The sequence below is a fragment of the Oncorhynchus clarkii genome, chromosome 17 (assembly GCF_045791955.1).
Source record: "Oncorhynchus clarkii lewisi isolate Uvic-CL-2024 chromosome 17, UVic_Ocla_1.0, whole genome shotgun sequence".
Taxonomy (NCBI): domain Eukaryota; kingdom Metazoa; phylum Chordata; class Actinopteri; order Salmoniformes; family Salmonidae; genus Oncorhynchus; species Oncorhynchus clarkii.
In genome coordinates, this window is record NC_092163.1 from 83,971,553 (window position 1) to 83,988,714 (window position 17,162).

Sequence of the window (17,162 nt, forward strand, 5' to 3'; positions counted from 1 at the left end):
CAGTTAGGGGGAGTGATGAGCTCTACAGCAGTCGCACAACTCAATCGCTGGTTGAAAACTGTTTTCTGCCTCTCCCAAAAGATAGAATTTGTAGATAATTGGCCCTCTTTCTGGGACTCACCCACAAACAGGACCAAACCTGGCCTGCTGAGGAGTGATGGACTCCATCCTAGCTGGAGGGGTGCTCTCATCTTATCTACCAACATAGACAGGGCTCTAACTCCTCTAGCTCCACAATGAAATAGGGTGCAGGCCAGGCAGCAGGCTGTTAGCCAGCCTGCCAGCTTAGTGGAGTCTGCCACTAGCACAGTCAGTGTAGTCAGCTCAGCTATCCCCATTGAGACAGTGTCTGTGCCTCGACCTAGGTTGGGAAAAACTAAACATGGCGGTGTTCACCTTAGCAATCTCACTAGGATAAAGACCTCCTCCATTCCTGCCATTATTGAAAGAGATTGTGATACCTCACATCTCAAAATAGTGCTACTTAATGTTAGATTTGATTTGATTGGATTTGATCCCTCACTTCAAAGTCAGTTATAGTCAATTAACTAATCACTGATTATAATCTTGATGTGATTGGCCTGACTGAAACATGGCTTAAGCCTGATGAATTTATTGTGTTAAATGAGGCCTCACCTCCTGGTTACACTAGTGACCATATTCCCTGTGCATCCCGCAAAGGCGGTGTTGCTAATGATGATAGCAAGTTTTCTTCTATTGAGCTTCTAGCCATGAAATCTATGCAGCCTACTCAATCACTTTTTATAGCTACTGTTTACAGGCCTCCTGGGCCATATACAGCGTTCCTCACTGAGTTCCCTGAATTCCTATCGGACCTTGTAGTCATAGCAGATAATATTCTAATCTTTGGTGATTTTAATATTCACATGGAAAAATCCACAGACCCACTCCAAAGGATTTCAGAGCCATCCAACATGTCTCTGGACCTACTCACTGTCACACTTTAACTCTGGACCTAGTTTTGTCCCATGAAATACATGTTGTGGATCTTAATGTTTTTCCTCATAATCCTGGACTATCAGACCACCATTTTTTTACGTTTGCAATCGCAACAAATAATCTGCTTAGGCCCCAACCAAGGAGCATCAAAAGTCGTGCTATAAATTCTCAGACAACGCAAAGATTCCTTGATGTCCTTCCAGACTCCCTCTGCCTGCCCAAGGACACCAGAGGACAAAAATCAGTTAACCACCTAACTGAGGAACTCAACTTAACCCGCTACCCTAGATGCAGTTGCACCCTTAAAAACATTTCTCATAAGAAACTAGCTCCCTGGTATACAGAAAATACCCGCGCTCTGAAGCAAGCTTCCAGAAAATTGGAACGGAAATGGCGCCACACAAAACTGGAAGTCTTCCGACTAGCTTGGAAAGACAGTACCGTGCAGCATCGAATAACCCTCACTGTTGCTCGATAATACCTATTTTTCCAACTTAATTGAGGAAAATGAGAACAATCCAAAATTTATTTTTGATACTGTCGCAAAGCTAACTAAAAAGCAGCATTCCCCAAGAGAGGATGGCTTTCACTTCAGCAGTAATAAATTCATGAACTTCTTTGAGGAAAAGATCATGATCATTGGAAAGCAAATTACGGAATCCTCGTTAAATGTGCGTATTCCTCCAAAGCTCAGCTGTCCTGAGTCTACACAGCTCTGCCAGGACCTAGGATCAAGGGAGACACTCAAGTGTTTTAGTACTATATCTCTTGACAAAATGATGAAAATAATCATGGCCTCTAAACCTTCAAGCTGCATACTGGACCCTATTCCAACAAAACTACTGAAAGAGCTGCTTCCTGAGCTTGGCCCTCCTATGTTGAACATAATAAACGGCTCTCTATCCACCGGATGTGTACCAAACTCACTAAAAGTGGCAGTAATAAAGCCTCTCTTGAGGCCTCTCTCTCTTGCCAAACCTTGACCAAGAAAATATTTAAAAAAAAAAATAAAAAAAAAACGGCCTATATCGAACCTTCCATTCCTCTCAACGTGTTTTAGAACAAGCTGTTGAGCAGCAACTAACTGCCCTCCTGAAGACAAACAATGTATACGAAATGCTTCGGTCTGGTTTTAGACCCCATCATAGCACCGAGACTGTACTTGAGAAGGTGGTAAATTACCTTTTAATGGCGTCAGACCGAGGCTCTGCACCTGTCCTCGTGCTCCTAGACCTTAGTGCTGCTTTTGATACCATCGATCACCACATTCTTTTGGAGAGATTGGAAACCCAAATTGGTCTACAAGGACAAGTTCTGGCCTGGTTTAGATCTTATCTGTTGGAAAGATATCAGTTTGTCTCTGTGAATGGTTTGTTCTCTGACAAATCAACTGTACATTTCGGAGTTCCTCAAGGTTCCGTTTTAGGACCACTATTGTTTTCACTATAGTGAAACTATATTTCACTATAACTCTTGGGGATGTCATTCGAAAACAATGTTAACTTTCACTGCTATGCGGATGACACACAGATGTACATTTCAATGCAACATGGTGAAGCCCCAAAATTGCCCTCTCTAGAAGCCTGTGTTTCAGATATAAGGAAGTTGATGGCTGCAAACTTTCTACTTTTAAACTTGGACAAAACAGAGATGCTTGTTTTAGGTCCCAAGAAACAAAGAGATCTTCTGTTGAATCTGACAATTAATCTTGATGGTAGTACAGTCGTCTCAAATAAAACTGAAGGACCTCGACGTTACTCTGGACCCTAATCTCTCTTTTGATGAACATATCAAGACTGTTTCAAGGGCAGCTTTTTTTCCATCTATGTAACATTGCAAAAATCTAACTTTCTGTCCAAAAATGATGCAGAAAAATTAACCCATGTTTTGTTACTTCTAGGTTAGACTACTGCAATGCTTTACTTTCTGGCTACCCGGATAAAGCACTAAATAAACTTCAGTTAGTGCTAAATACGGCTGCTAGAATCCTGACTAGAACCAAAAAATTAGATCATATTACTCCAGTGCTAGCCTCCCTACACTGGCTTCCTGTCAAGGCAAGGGCTGATTTCAAGGTTTTACTGCTAACCTACGAAGCATTACATGGGCTTGCTCCTACCTATCTTTCTGATTTGGTCCTGCCATACATACCTCCACATACGCTAAGGTCACAAGACGCAGGCCTCCTAATTGTCCCTAGAATTTCTAAGCAAACAGCTGAAGGCAGGGCTTTCTCCTATAGAGCTCCATTTTTATGGAATGGTCTGCCTACCCATGTGAGAGACGCAGACTCTGTCTCAACCTTTAAGTCTTTACTGAAGACTCATCTCTTCAGTGGGTCATATGATTGAGTGTAGTCTGACCCAGGAGTGTGAAGGTGAACGGAAAGGCTCTGGAGCAACGAACCGCCCTTGCTGTCTCTGCCTGGCCGGTTCCCCTCTCTCCACTGGGATTCTCTGCCTCTCTGCCAGTCACTGGCTTACTGGTGCTCTTTCATGCCGTCCCTAGGAGGGGTGCGCCACTTGAGTGGGTTGAGTCACTGACGTGATCTTCCTCTCTGGGTTGGCGCCCCCCCTTGGGTTGTGCCGTGGCGGAGATCTTTGTGGGCTATACTCGGCCTCGTCTCAGGATGGTATGTTGGTGGTTGAAGATATCCCTCTATTGGTGTGGGGGCTGTGCTTTGGCAAAGTGGGTGGGGTTATATCCTGTCCGGGGGCATCATCGGATGGGGCCCCAGTGTCTCCTGACCCCTCCTGTCTCAGCCTCCAGTATTTATGCTGCAATAGTTTGTGTGTTGGGGGGCTAGGGTCAGTTTGTTATATCTGGAGTACTTCTCCTGTCTTATCTGGTGTCCTGTGTGAATTTATGTATGCTCTCTCTAATTCCCTTGCTTGCTGCTTGGGGCTTTAGGCTGTGTTTCTGTACAGCACTTTGAGATATCAGCTGATGTAAGAAGGGCTATATAAATACATTTGATTTGATTTTGACTTTTTACGTTAGAGTATTTTTTAGGCAGGCCAAACTCTCTAGACAAAGCATTCCTTTGGTGGATACTGAAAGGCAGAGAGGGAAAGATCCCTCTACATTTACAACCAGCTGTTAAGTCATAAAACCAGCCCAACTGCCCCCTCTCCTCTCCTGTGGGCTGTTATCTGTCCACCATGTTCCAAGCTGATCTGGCACTTTTGATCCACACCAAGCAGAGTCAAATTTCATTTAAGGTGCTCCAAAGCTTTTTTGCTTTTTAAAAAAATATAATTTCTCAATGTTTCATAGTGGAGTCTCTTATTTTTAATTCAGTTTAGCAACATGATTTCTCAATTTGCGATATGTTTGCCAAGCAGTTGTGCAGCCAGACTTATTTGCCATATCCTTTACCTCTGCCCTTTCAACCATACAATTTTTCAATTCATCATCAATCATGGGGGATTTAACAGTCATTTACTTAACCTTTTTGGGACAGGGGGCAGCATTTTCTGAGGTTTGTAGTTTTTCAACTCCACTCCCATTGAAGATACAGGGTGATATTAGTTATGTTTCACTTCCCAAGGCTTCCACTAGATGTCAAAAGTATTTAGAAGCTGTTTTGAGGATTCTACTCTAAAGGAGGGGCTCATAAGAGCTCTTTGAGTGAGTGGACTGGCAGAGTGCCACAGCCTCATGTGAAAGCTACGTTCCACTTCATTTGTACAGACAAAGGAATTGTCTGGTTGTATCATTAAAGTTTTATGTTAAAAACATCCTAAAGATTGATTCCATACTTAGAAACATGCAAAACTACGGGCTGTAACGGAACTTTTTGAACTTTTCGTCCGACGTTCGGCGTGACCTGAAAGCGCTTTTGGATTTGTTTACCAAACGCCCTAACAAAAGAAGATATTTGGACATAACTGATGGACATTATCAAAACAAATCAAAACATTTATGGTGGAACTAGGATTCCTGGGATTGCATTCTGATGAAGCTCATCAAAGGTAAGTGAATATTTAAAATGCTATTTCTGAGTAATGTTGACTACCCATTATGGCGGGTATCTTTTTGGCTGCTTTGTTGTCTAAAGGCTGTATTCAGATTATTGCATGGTTTGCTTTCACCGTAAAGTTTTTTGAAATCTGACACAGCGGTTGCATTAAAGAGAAGTTTATCTAAAGTTCCATGTATAATAGTTGTATCTTTATCGATGTTCATTATGAGTATTTCTGTAAATTGATGTGGCTCTCTGCACAATCACCGCATGTTTTAGAACTACTGAACGTAACGCGCCAAAGTAAACTCAGATTTTTTAAATATAAATATGAACTTTATCAAACAAAACATACATGTATTGTGAAACATGAAGTCTTATGAGTGTCATCTGATGAAGATCAAAGGTTAGTGATTTATTTTATCTCTATTTCTGATTTTTGTGACTCCTCTCTTTGGCTGGAAAAATGGCTGTGTTTTTCTGTGGCTTGGTGGTGACCTAACATAATCGTTTGTGGTGCTTTCGCTGTAAATTCTTTTTGAAATCAGACACTGTGGCTGGATCAACGAGAATGTTATCTTTAAAATGGTGTAAAATACTTGTATGCTTGAGGAATTTTAATTATGAGATTTTTTGTTTTGAATTTGGCGCCCTGCACTTTCACTGGCTGTTGCGGGGGGTTCCGCCAATCCTAGACAGGTTAATGGCCTGCTTATTAGTAACTGGAATAAGACATGTCATAAAATGTGTCAAGTGCAGCATCTGGTTGCTCCTCATACCACAAACCAATAAATAACAACATAGGAATCACTATAAAACAACCTATTGTATGTCTTCTTATACACTTTATTAGGCCTTTGTAACCTTTCCTAGATATGGCTACTATATTGTGATCAATCATCACTACATCCGATGGATCTGGATACTTCTTTCAAGCAAATTTCTGCAGCATTAGTAAAGATGTGATCAATTCGTGTTGATGATGTCATTCCTGTGCTGTTTGTAACTACCCTGGTAGGTTGACCAGCCTGCAACCTGGTTCAGGTTAAGCTTTTTCTTGAGTGGGGCAGCTTGATGAAAGCCAGTCAATATTTAAAAATCACCCAGAAAATAGACCTTTCTGTTAATATCACATATATTAGCAAGCATTTCACACGTTATCCAGATACTGTCTGTTAGCACTTGGTGGTCTAGAGCAGCTTCCCACCAGAATGGGATTTCGGTGAGGCAGATTAACCTGTAGCCATATTACTTCAACAGTATTTAACATGAGATCGTCTCTAATCTTTACAGGAATGTGGTTCTGAATATAAACAGCAACACCTCCACCATTGGCATTTCTGTCTTTTCTGTAGATGTTATAACCATGTATTGCTACCAAGCCAATCAAAAAGGTATTATCTAAGTTTCAGAGATTATCAGAATATAAATGTAATTGGTTACTAGCAAATTTTTGATTTCATTAACCTTATTTCTTAAGCTACACATGTTAACGTGGGCTATTAAGCTGTTGAGTGTAGGGGGCAGTATTTTGATGTTTGGATGAAAAACGTACCCAAATGAAACTGCCTATTTCTCAGGCCCAGAATCTAGAATATGCATATAATTGTCAGATTAGGATAGAAAACTCTCGAAAGTTTCCAAAACTGTCAAAATATTGTCTGTGAGTATAACAGAACTGATATTGAAGGCAAAAACCTGAGGAAAATCCAACCCGGAAGCGCTGTTTTACCTGAAAGCTCTCTGTTCCATTGCCTGCCTTTGCTCCATTTAAAGGGATATCAACCAGATTCCTTTTCCTACGGCTTCCACATGTTGTGAACAGTCTTTAGACATAGTTTCGGGCTTTTATTTTGAAAAATGAGCGAGAAAGATCACATCGCGTCATTCATTGAATGGCTGGGTGCCAGCAGCGTTTTGCATGCGCAACAGTTTGGAGCAGACATTTTCTCTCTCTCTCTCTCCTATTGAAGAAGGTACAGTCCGGTTGAAATATTATCGATTATATATTGAAAAAACAACCTGAGGATTATAAAAAAGTTTGACATGTTTCTATGAAATTTACGGATACTATTTGGAATTGTCGTCTGCCCGGTCGTGACCGCTCGAGCCTGTGGATTTCTGAACATAACGCGCCCAAATGGAGGTATCTTGGATATAAAAATAATCTTTATGGAACAAAAGGAACAGTTATTGTGTAACTGGGAGTCTCGTGAGTGCAAACATCCGAAGATCAAAGGTAAGCGATTCATTTTTTTTTCTGACTTTCGTGACCAATCTACTTAGCTGTTTGCAATGTTTTGTATGCTGAGAGAGATGTCCTTACATAAACGCTTGGTATGCTTTCACCTAAAAGCTTTATTGAAATCTGACACGCCAGGTGGATTAACAACAAGCTAAGCTGTGTTTTGCTATATTGCACTTGCGACTTCATGAAAATGTAAATATTTTTAGTAATTTAATTTGAATTTGGCGCTTTGCAATTCAGCGGATGTTGACAAAAATGATCCCGCTAACAGGATGAGTGCATCAAGAAGTTAACACTTTTTTGGGATGCTTATCTTGCTTTAAATGTAGGAACAGCGCTCTCCACCATGTAGGAACAGCGCTCTCCACCATGTAAGAACAGCACTCTCCACCATGTAGGAACAGCGCTCTCCACCATGTAGGAACAGCGCTCTCCACCAGCGCTCTCCACCATGTAGGAACAGCGCTCTCCACCATGTAGGAACAGCGCTCTCCACCAGCGCTCTCTACCATGTAGGAACAGCGCTCTCCACCAGCGCTCTCCACCATGTAGGAACAGCGCTCTCCACCAGCGCTCTCCACCATTTAGGAACAGCGCTCTCCACCATGTAGGAATAGTGCTCTCCACCATGTAGGAATAGTGCTCTCCACCAGCGCTTTCCACCATTTAGGAACAGCGCTCTCCACCATGTAGGAATAGTGCTCTCCACCAGCGCTCTCCACCAGCGCTCTCCACCAGCGCTCTCCACCATTTAGGAACAGCGCTCTCCACCATGTACGAACAGCGCTCTCCACCATGTAGGAACAGCGCCCTCCACCATGTAGGAACAGCGCTCTCCACCATGTAGGAACAGCGCTCTCCACCATGTAGGAACAGCGCTCTCCACCATGTAGGAACAGCGCTCTCCACCATGTAGGAACAGCGCTCTCCACCATGTAGGAACAGCGCTCTCCACCAGCGCTCTCCACCATTTAGGAACAGCGCTCTCCACCATGTAGGAATAGTGCTCTCCACCAGCGCTCTCCACCAGCGCTCTCCACCATTTAGGAACAGCGCTCTCCACCATGTACGAACAGCGCTCTCCACCATGTAGGAACAGCGCCCTCCACCATGTAGGAACAGCGCTCTCCACCAGCGCCCTCCACCATGTAGGAACAGCGCTCTCCACCATGTAGGAACAGCGCTCTCCACCAGCGCTCTCCACCATGTAGGACCAGCGCTCTCCACCAGCGCTCTCCACCATGTAAAAACAGCGCTCTCCACCATGTAGGAACAGCGCCCTCCACCATGTAGGAACAGCGCTCTCCACCAGCGCCCTCCACCATGTAGGAACAGCGCTCTCCACCATGTAGGAACAGCGCTCTCCAACAGCGCTCTCCACCATGTAGGACCAGCGCTCTCCACCATGTAGGAACAGCGCTCTCCACCATGTACGAACAGCGCTCTCCACCATGTAGGAACAGCGCCCTCCACCATGTAGGAACAGCGCTCTCCACCAGCGCCCTCCACCATGTAGGAACAGCGCTCTCCACCATGTAGGAACAGCGCTCTCCACCAGCGCTCTCCACCATGTAGGACCAGCACTCTCCACCAGCGCTCTCCACCATGTAAAAACAGCGCTCTCCACCATGTAGGAACAGCGCCCTCCACCATGTAGGAACAGCGCTCTCCACCAGCGCCCTCCACCATGTAGGAACAGCGCTCTCCACCATGTAGGAACAGCGCTCTCCAACAGCGCTCTCCACCATGTAGGACCAGCGCTCTCCACCATGTAGGAACAGCGCTCTCCACCATGTAGAAACAGTGCTCTCCACCATGTAGGAACAGTGCTCTCCAACAGCGCTCTCCACCATTTAGGAACAGCGCTCTCCACCATGTAGAAACAGCGCTCTCCAACATGAAGGAACAGCACTCTCCACCATGTGGGAACAGCGTTCTCCACCATGTAGGAACAGCGCTCTCAACCAGCGCTCTCCACCATGTAGGAACAGCGCTCTCCCCCATGTAGGAACAGCGCTCTCCACCATGTAGAAACAGCACTCTCCACCAGCGCTCTCCACCATGTAGGAACAGCGCTCTCCACCATTTAGGAACAGCGCTCTCCACCATTTAGGAACAGCGCTCTCCACCATTTAGGAACAGCGCTCTCCACCATTTAGGAACAGCGCTCTCCGCCATTTAGGAACAGCGCTCTCCAACATGTGGGAACAGTGTTCTCCACCATGTAGGAACAGCGCTCTCAACCAGCGCTCTCCACCATGTAGGAACAGCGCTCTCCACCATGTAGGAACAGTGCTCTCCACCAGCGCTCTCCACCATGTAGGAACAGCGCTCTCCACCATGTAGGAACAGCACTCTCCACCAGCGCTCTCCACCATTTAGGAACAGCGCTCTCCACCATGTAGGAACAGCGCTCTCCACCATGTAGGAACAACGCTCTCCACCATGTAGGAACAGCGCTCTCCACCATGTAGGAACAGCACTCTCCACCAGCGCTCTCCACCATGTAGGAACAGCGCTCTCCACCATGTAGGAACAACGCTCTCCACCATGTAGGAACAGCGCTCTCCACCATGTAGGAACAGCGCTCTCCACCATGTAGGAACAGCGCTCTCCACCATGTAGGAACAGAGGTCTCCACCAGCGCTCTCCACCATGGAGGAAGAGCGCTCTCCCCCATGTAGGAACAGCGCTCTCCACCATGTAGGAACAGCGCCCTCCACCATGTAGGAACAGCGTCCTCAACCAGCGCTCTCCACCATGTAGGAAAAGCGCTCTCCACCAGCGCCCTCCACCATGTAGGAACAGCGCTCTACACCATGTAGGAACAGCGCTCTCCACCAGCGCCCTCCACCATGTAGGAACAGCGCTCTCCACCATGTAGAAACAGCGCTCTCCACCAGCGCTCTCCACCATGTAGAAACAGCGCTCTCCACCAGTGCTCTCCACCATGTAGGAACAGCGCTCTCCACCATGTAGAAACAGCGCTCTCCACCATGTAGAAACAGCGCTCTCCACCAGCGCTCTCCACCATGTAGAAACAGCGCTCTCCACCAGTGCTCTCCACCATGTAGGAACAGCGCTCTCCACCATGTAGAAACAGCGCTCTCCACCATGTAGAAACAGCGCTCTCCACCATGTAGAAACAGCGCTCTCCACCATGTAGAAACAGCGCTCTCCACCAGCGCTCTCCACCAGCGCTCTCCACCAGCGCTCTCCACCATTTAGGAACAGCGCCCTCCACCATGTAGGAACAGCGCTCTACACCATGTAGGAACAGCGCTCTCCACCATGTAGAAACAGTGCTCTCCAACAGCGCTCTCCACCATTTAGGAACAGCGCTCTCCACCATGTAGAAACAGCGCTCTCCAACATGAAGGAACAGCACTCTCCACCATGTGGGAACAGCGTTCTCCACCATGTAGGAACAGCGCTCTCAACCAGCGCTCTCCACCATGTAGGAACAGCGCTCTCCCCCATGTAGGAACAGCGCTCTCCACCATGTAGAAACAGCACTCTCCACCAGCGCTCTCCACCATGTAGGAACAGCGCTCTCCACCATTTAGGAACAGCGCTCTCCACCATTTAGGAACAGCGCTCTCCACCATTTAGGAACAGCGCTCTCCGCCATTTAGGAACAGCGCTCTCCAACATGAAGGAACAGCGTTCTCCACCATGTGGGAACAGCGTTCTCCACCATGTAGGAACAGCGCTCTCAACCAGCGCTCTCCACCATGTAGGAACAGCGCTCTCCACCATGTAGGAACAGTGCTCTCCACCAGCGCTCTCCACCATGTAGGAACAGCGCTCTCCACCATGTAGGAACAGCACTCTCCACCAGCGCTCTCCACCATTTAGGAACAGCGCTCTCCACCATGTAGGAACAGCGCTCTCCACCATGTAGGAACAACGCTCTCCACCATGTAGGAACAGCGCTCTCCACCATGTAGGAACAGCACTCTCCACCAGCGCTCTCCACCATGTAGGAACAACGCTCTCCACCATGTAGGAACAGCGCTCTCCACCATGTAGGAACAGCGCTCTCCACCATGTAGGAACAGCGCTCTCCACCATGTAGGAACAGCGCTCTCCACCATGTAGGAACAGAGCTCTCCACCAGCGCTCTCCACCATGGAGGAAGAGCGCTCTCCCCCATGTAGGAACAGCGCTCTCCACCATGTAGGAACAGCGCCCTCCACCATGTAGGAACAGCGTCCTCAACCAGCGCTCTCCACCATGTAGGAAAAGCGCTCTCCACCAGCGCCCTCCACCATGTAGGAACAGCGCTCTACACCATGTAGGAACAGCGCTCTCCACCAGCGCCCTCCACCATGTAGGAACAGCGCTCTCCACCATGTAGAAACAGCGCTCTCCACCAGCGCTCTCCACCATGTAGAAACAGCGCTCTCCACCAGTGCTCTCCACCATGTAGGAACAGCGCTCTCCACCATGTAGAAACAGCGCTCTCCACCATGTAGAAACAGCGCTCTCCACCAGCGCTCTCCACCATGTAGAAACAGCGCTCTCCACCAGTGCTCTCCACCATGTAGGAACAGCGCTCTCCACCATGTAGAAACAGCGCTCTCCACCATGTAGAAACAGCGCTCTCCACCATGTAGAAACAGCGCTCTCCACCATGTAGAAACAGCGCTCTCCACCAGCGCTCTCCACCAGCGCTCTCCACCAGCGCTCTCCACCATTTAGGAACAGCGCCCTCCACCATGTAGGAACAGCGCTCTACACCATGTAGGAACAGCGCTCTCCACCATGTAGAAACAGCGCTCTCCACCAGCGCTCTCCACCATGTAGGAACAGCGCTCTCCACCATGTAGGAACAGCGCCCTCCACCATGTAGGAACAGCGCCCTCCACCATGTAGGAACAGCGCCCTCCACCATGTAGGAACAGCGCCCTCCACCATGTATGAACAGCGCCCTCCACCATGTAGGAACAGCGCTCTCCACCATATAGGAACAGCGCTCTCCACCATATAAGAACAGCGCTCTCCACCATATAGGAACAGCGCTCTCCACCATATAGGAACAGCGCTCTCCACCATATAGGAACAGCGCTCTCCACCATGGAGAGAGACATGCTCTGGTTATTTATGTTAGTGCAGGATGAGCTGCAAACGGTGGACTTCCTGCTAGGGCACACCGCCTCATACTGTTAGCACCAACTCTGGTTCATAGGCATAGGATTTCCGCATACAATAGCTGTAGGATCTGCAGAGGCATTCAGGGCAGTAAGAGAAACATAAATTAGGTTACTTACATTGTGTCTTCCAACGCCCCTGGGATAATATACATTTGTTAAAGCATTATGACAACTCAGCAACACAATGATAGGAATTACCTGAGCAGGGCTTTGGTCATTGATAAGTCATTGTCTCAATGCAGCCTTATAGGGATCCAGGAACCCAAATGGTTTAGGCGGATCCCATCCTCCTTATAAAACGTGTTGTTTCCAAAAGGTATCGAAATTGTCAACAAAAAGTTACACCCATTGATCTTCAATAATCACATAGCCAGTTGTGACGAGAAATAATCTGTCTAAAGTGTTCAATGCTACAATTCAGCGAGGGCATAGGGCACAGGGCTCTTTAAAACCCAGTTTCAACTGTTCAGGAGGTGCCCTTCATAATGTCATTAAAACCGACAGGACAAGGAAATCGATTCCGTCTATGTCGTAGCACATTTGGGAGCAGCTTGGTAATGTCATTTACTGGAGCTCCGGGATAGGACATCGTTTTTGCACCGGGGAAGGTCACATTTCTTACCATGGAGCTGCACAAAATCACAGCTGGCCAGAAGGACAAGGAAATTCACCCACTCCCACGCGTAACAAGATTCTGAGAACCCTTTATGGACAGGCGAGAGGCAGAATAACTTGAGCCCATTGCTCTTGGCGCAGGCCTCCGACAGATGGAGAAGTCCCACTCGATCCAGAGCAGGCCTCCAACAGATGGAGAAGCTCGATCCAGAGCAGGGATGGAAGGTTGCTGACGTTGACTTCGAAATCGTAGGAATAGGCACTGCGGCCGAAGTGATTGAACAGTCGTTGATTGCCATGCTCCTCTTGCTGTGCTCCTTCGACTCTACTATCAGATGGGGAGGAAAGGCAGGAGATTGCTCCCCTGGCAAACTCTGGGCAACCCCGGCCTGATAACAAGGCGGAGATGCATCCAATGAGCGCCGTCCAGGAAAACATACCATCATACCTTCTCCCCAGTTTCTTACGTAGGCTGGCGACCAGCGTGATCAAGGAAGCCACCTCAAGCCTATAATCCTCGGCAAGCAAACAATTGGTGCAATGATTGATCCAGTTTGTCCTGAAACAAAGTGTAGTAGATACATCTCCCACAGTGCTGGAACAGTCCATTTACTTCTCCAGACAAAGAGGGCTCCATTGTTTTTCATTTCAAAATATCCAAGGGGCTGTTATTCCTGATGGTGCTCTCATCGGGTATAGGTCTCATGATCATGTGGAATCAGGAATACCATTTACCAAAACGTGACCCCAAAACCTCCATAGTACCTAAACATGGGTTTGGTGAACCATTACACCAATGTATTTGGTCTACTTAGTAGGGTGTTGGGGGTGAGCTTGATTAAGCTTGGGGTTTGCACCTAGTTTTGGGACAAAACCTAGTCATTGGTTCCCAGTGGTGGAAAAAGTACCCAATTGTCATACTTGAGTAAAATTAAAGATACCTTAATAAGGGATTACAAGTGAAAGTGACCCAGTAAAATAATAATACTTCAGTAAAAGTATTCGATACCAGCGCTCTACGTATTAAAAAGTAAATTTAATTGCTAAAATATACTTAAGTATCAAAAGTAAAAAGTTCAAGTATAAATAATTTCAAATTCATTATATTATACAAACCAGATGGTACGATTTACAAACAAAGCATGTGTGTTTAGAGAGTCCGCCAGGTCAAGATACAGTATGGACGACCAGGGATTTTCTCTTGATAAATGCGTGAAATGGACTAATTTTGCTGTCCTGCTAAGCATTCAAAATGTAACAAGTACTTGTGGGTGTCAGGGAAAATGTAGAGTAAAAATAACATTATTTTCTTTAGGACTAGAAGACCAGTTCTTATAGCCTTTAGCCGTACCCTCATCCTACTCTGTTCCTCTGGTGATGTAGAGGTTAACCCAGGCCCTGTGTGTCCCCAGGTTCTCTCATTTGTTGACTTTGCAACCGTAAAAGCCTTGGTTTCATGCATGTTATTAGAAGCCTCCTCCCTAAGTTTGTTTTATTCACTGCTTTAGCACACTCCGCCAACCCTGATGTCCTAGCCGTGTCTGAGTCCTGGCACTAAAAATTATGTAATTTCCACCCTCAATTACAACATTTTCCGTCGAGACAGAACCGCTAAAGGGGGCGGAGTCGCAATCTACTGTAGAGATATCCTGCAGAATTCTGTCACACTATCCAGGTCTATGCCCAAACAGCTCGAGCATCTACTTTTAAAGATCCATTTTATCAGAAATAAGTCCCTCACTGTTGCTGATTGTTATAGACCCCCCCCCCCAGCTGTGCCCAGGACACCATATGTGAATTGATTGCTGCCCCCCCCACCCCATCTATCTTCAGAGCTCGTGCTGTTAGGTGACCTAAACTGGGATATGCTTAACACCCCGGTCGTCCTTCAATCTAAGCTAGACGCCCTCAATCTCCCACAAATGATCAAGGAACCTACCAGGTACAACCCAAATTCGTAAACCCGGGGCACACTCATAGATATTATCCTAACCAACTTGTCCTCCAAATACACCTCTCAGAGATCAATGACTCATTGCCTGAGTCCGTTATGGGTCCGCGGTTAAACGCCCACCCCTCATCACTGTCAAACGCTCCCTAAAACACTTTTGCGAGCAGGCCTTTCTATAATCGACCTGGCCCGGGTATCCTGGAAGGATCAAATCAAATTGTCTGTCACATACACATGGTTAGCAGATGTTAATGCGAGTGTAGCGAAATGCTTGTGCTTCTAGTTCCGACCATGCAGTAATATCTAACAAGTAACCTAACAATTTCACAACTACCTTATACACACAAGTGTAAAGGAATGAATAAGAATACATACATAAAAATATATGAATGAGCGATGGCCGAATGGCATAGGCAAGATGCAGTAGATGGTATAGAGTACAGTATATACATATGAGATGAGTAATGTAGGGTATGTAAACATTATATTAAGTGGCATTGTTTAAAGTGGCTAGTGATACATTTATTACATCAATTTTTCATTATTAAAGTGGTTAGAGATGAGTCAGTTGGTTGGCAGCAGCCACTCAATGTTAGTGATAGCTGTTTAACAGTCTGATGGCCTTGAGATAGAGACTGGAAAACATCTTCTTGGTCCCCGCTTTGATGCATCTGTACTGACCTCTGTACTGATAGCGGGGTGAACAGGCAGCGGCTCGGGTGGTTGTTGTCCTTGATGATCCTTGTGGCCTTCCTGTGACATCGGGTGGTGCAGCTATTAACCTCATCCCATCAGTGGAGGATGCCTGGTTGTTCTATAAAAAAGTTATTTCCTCACCATCTTAAGCATGCCCCTTTCAAAAAAGGTTGAACTAAGAACAGATGTAGCCCTTGATTCACTCCAGACTTGACTGCCCTTGACCAGCGGAAAAACACCCTGTGGCATACAGCACTAGCATCGAATAGTCCCCGCGATATGCAACTTTTCAAGGAAGTCAGGAACCAGTACACACAGTCAGTTAGGAAAGCAAAGGCTAGCTTTTTCAAAACAGAAATGTGCATCCTGCAGCACTAATTCCAAAAAGTTTTGGGACACTGTAAAGTCCATGGAGCATAAGAGTACCTCCTCCCAGCTACCCACTGCTCTGAGAATAAGGAACACTGTCACCACTGAAGAATCCACGATAATCGAGAATTTCAATAAGCATTTTTCTATGGCTGGCCATGCTTTCCACCAGGCTACCCCAACAGCTCTGTACCCCCCACAGCAACTGGGCCAAACCCCCCCAGCTTCTGCTTCACCCAAATCCAGACATCTGATGTTCAGAAAGAGCTGCAAAATCTGGACCCGTACAAATCAGCCGGGCTAGACAATCTGACCCTCTCTTCCTAAAATTATCCGCCGCCACTGTTGCAACCCCTATTGCTAGCCTGTTCAACCGCTCTTTTGTATCGTCCGAGATTCCTAAAGTTTGGAAAGCTGCTGCGGTAATCCCCCTCTTCAAAAGGGGAGACACTCTAGACCCAAACTGTTATAGATCTATATCCATTCTTCCCTGCCTTTCTAAAGTCTTCGAAAGCCAAGTTAACAAAACAGATCACCAACCATTTCGAATCCCACCGTACCTTCTCCACTATGCAATCTGGTTTTCGAGCTGGTCATGGGTGCACCTCAGCCACGCTCAAGGTCCTACACTATCATAACCGCCATCGATAAAAGACATTATTGTGCAGCCATATTCATCGACCTGGCCAAGGCTTTCGACTCTGTCAAATCACCACATTCTTATCGGCAGAGTCAACAGCCTTGGTTTCTCTAATGACTGCCTCGCCTGGTTCACCAACTACTTCTCAGATAGAGTTCAGAGTGTCAAATCAGAGGGCTTGTTGTCCAGACCTCTGGCCGTCTCTATGGGGGGTGCCACAGGGTTCAATTCTCAGGCCGACTCTTTTCTCTGTATAAATCAATGATGTCGCTCTTACTGCGGGTGATTCTTTGATCCAACTCTACGTAGATGACACCATTCTGTATACATCTGGCCCTTCTTTGGACAGTGTTAACAAACAGCACTCCTTCCGTGGCATCCAACTGCTAGACTGTAAACTCTCCTTCCAGACTCACATTAAGCATCTCCACGCTCCAGCAGATGTATTTTACTGGTCATCCCCAAAGCCAACACCTGCTTTGGCCACCTTTCCTTCTGCCAATGATGCATCTGTACTGACCTCGCCTTCTGGATGATAGCGGGGTGAACAGGCAGCGGCTCGG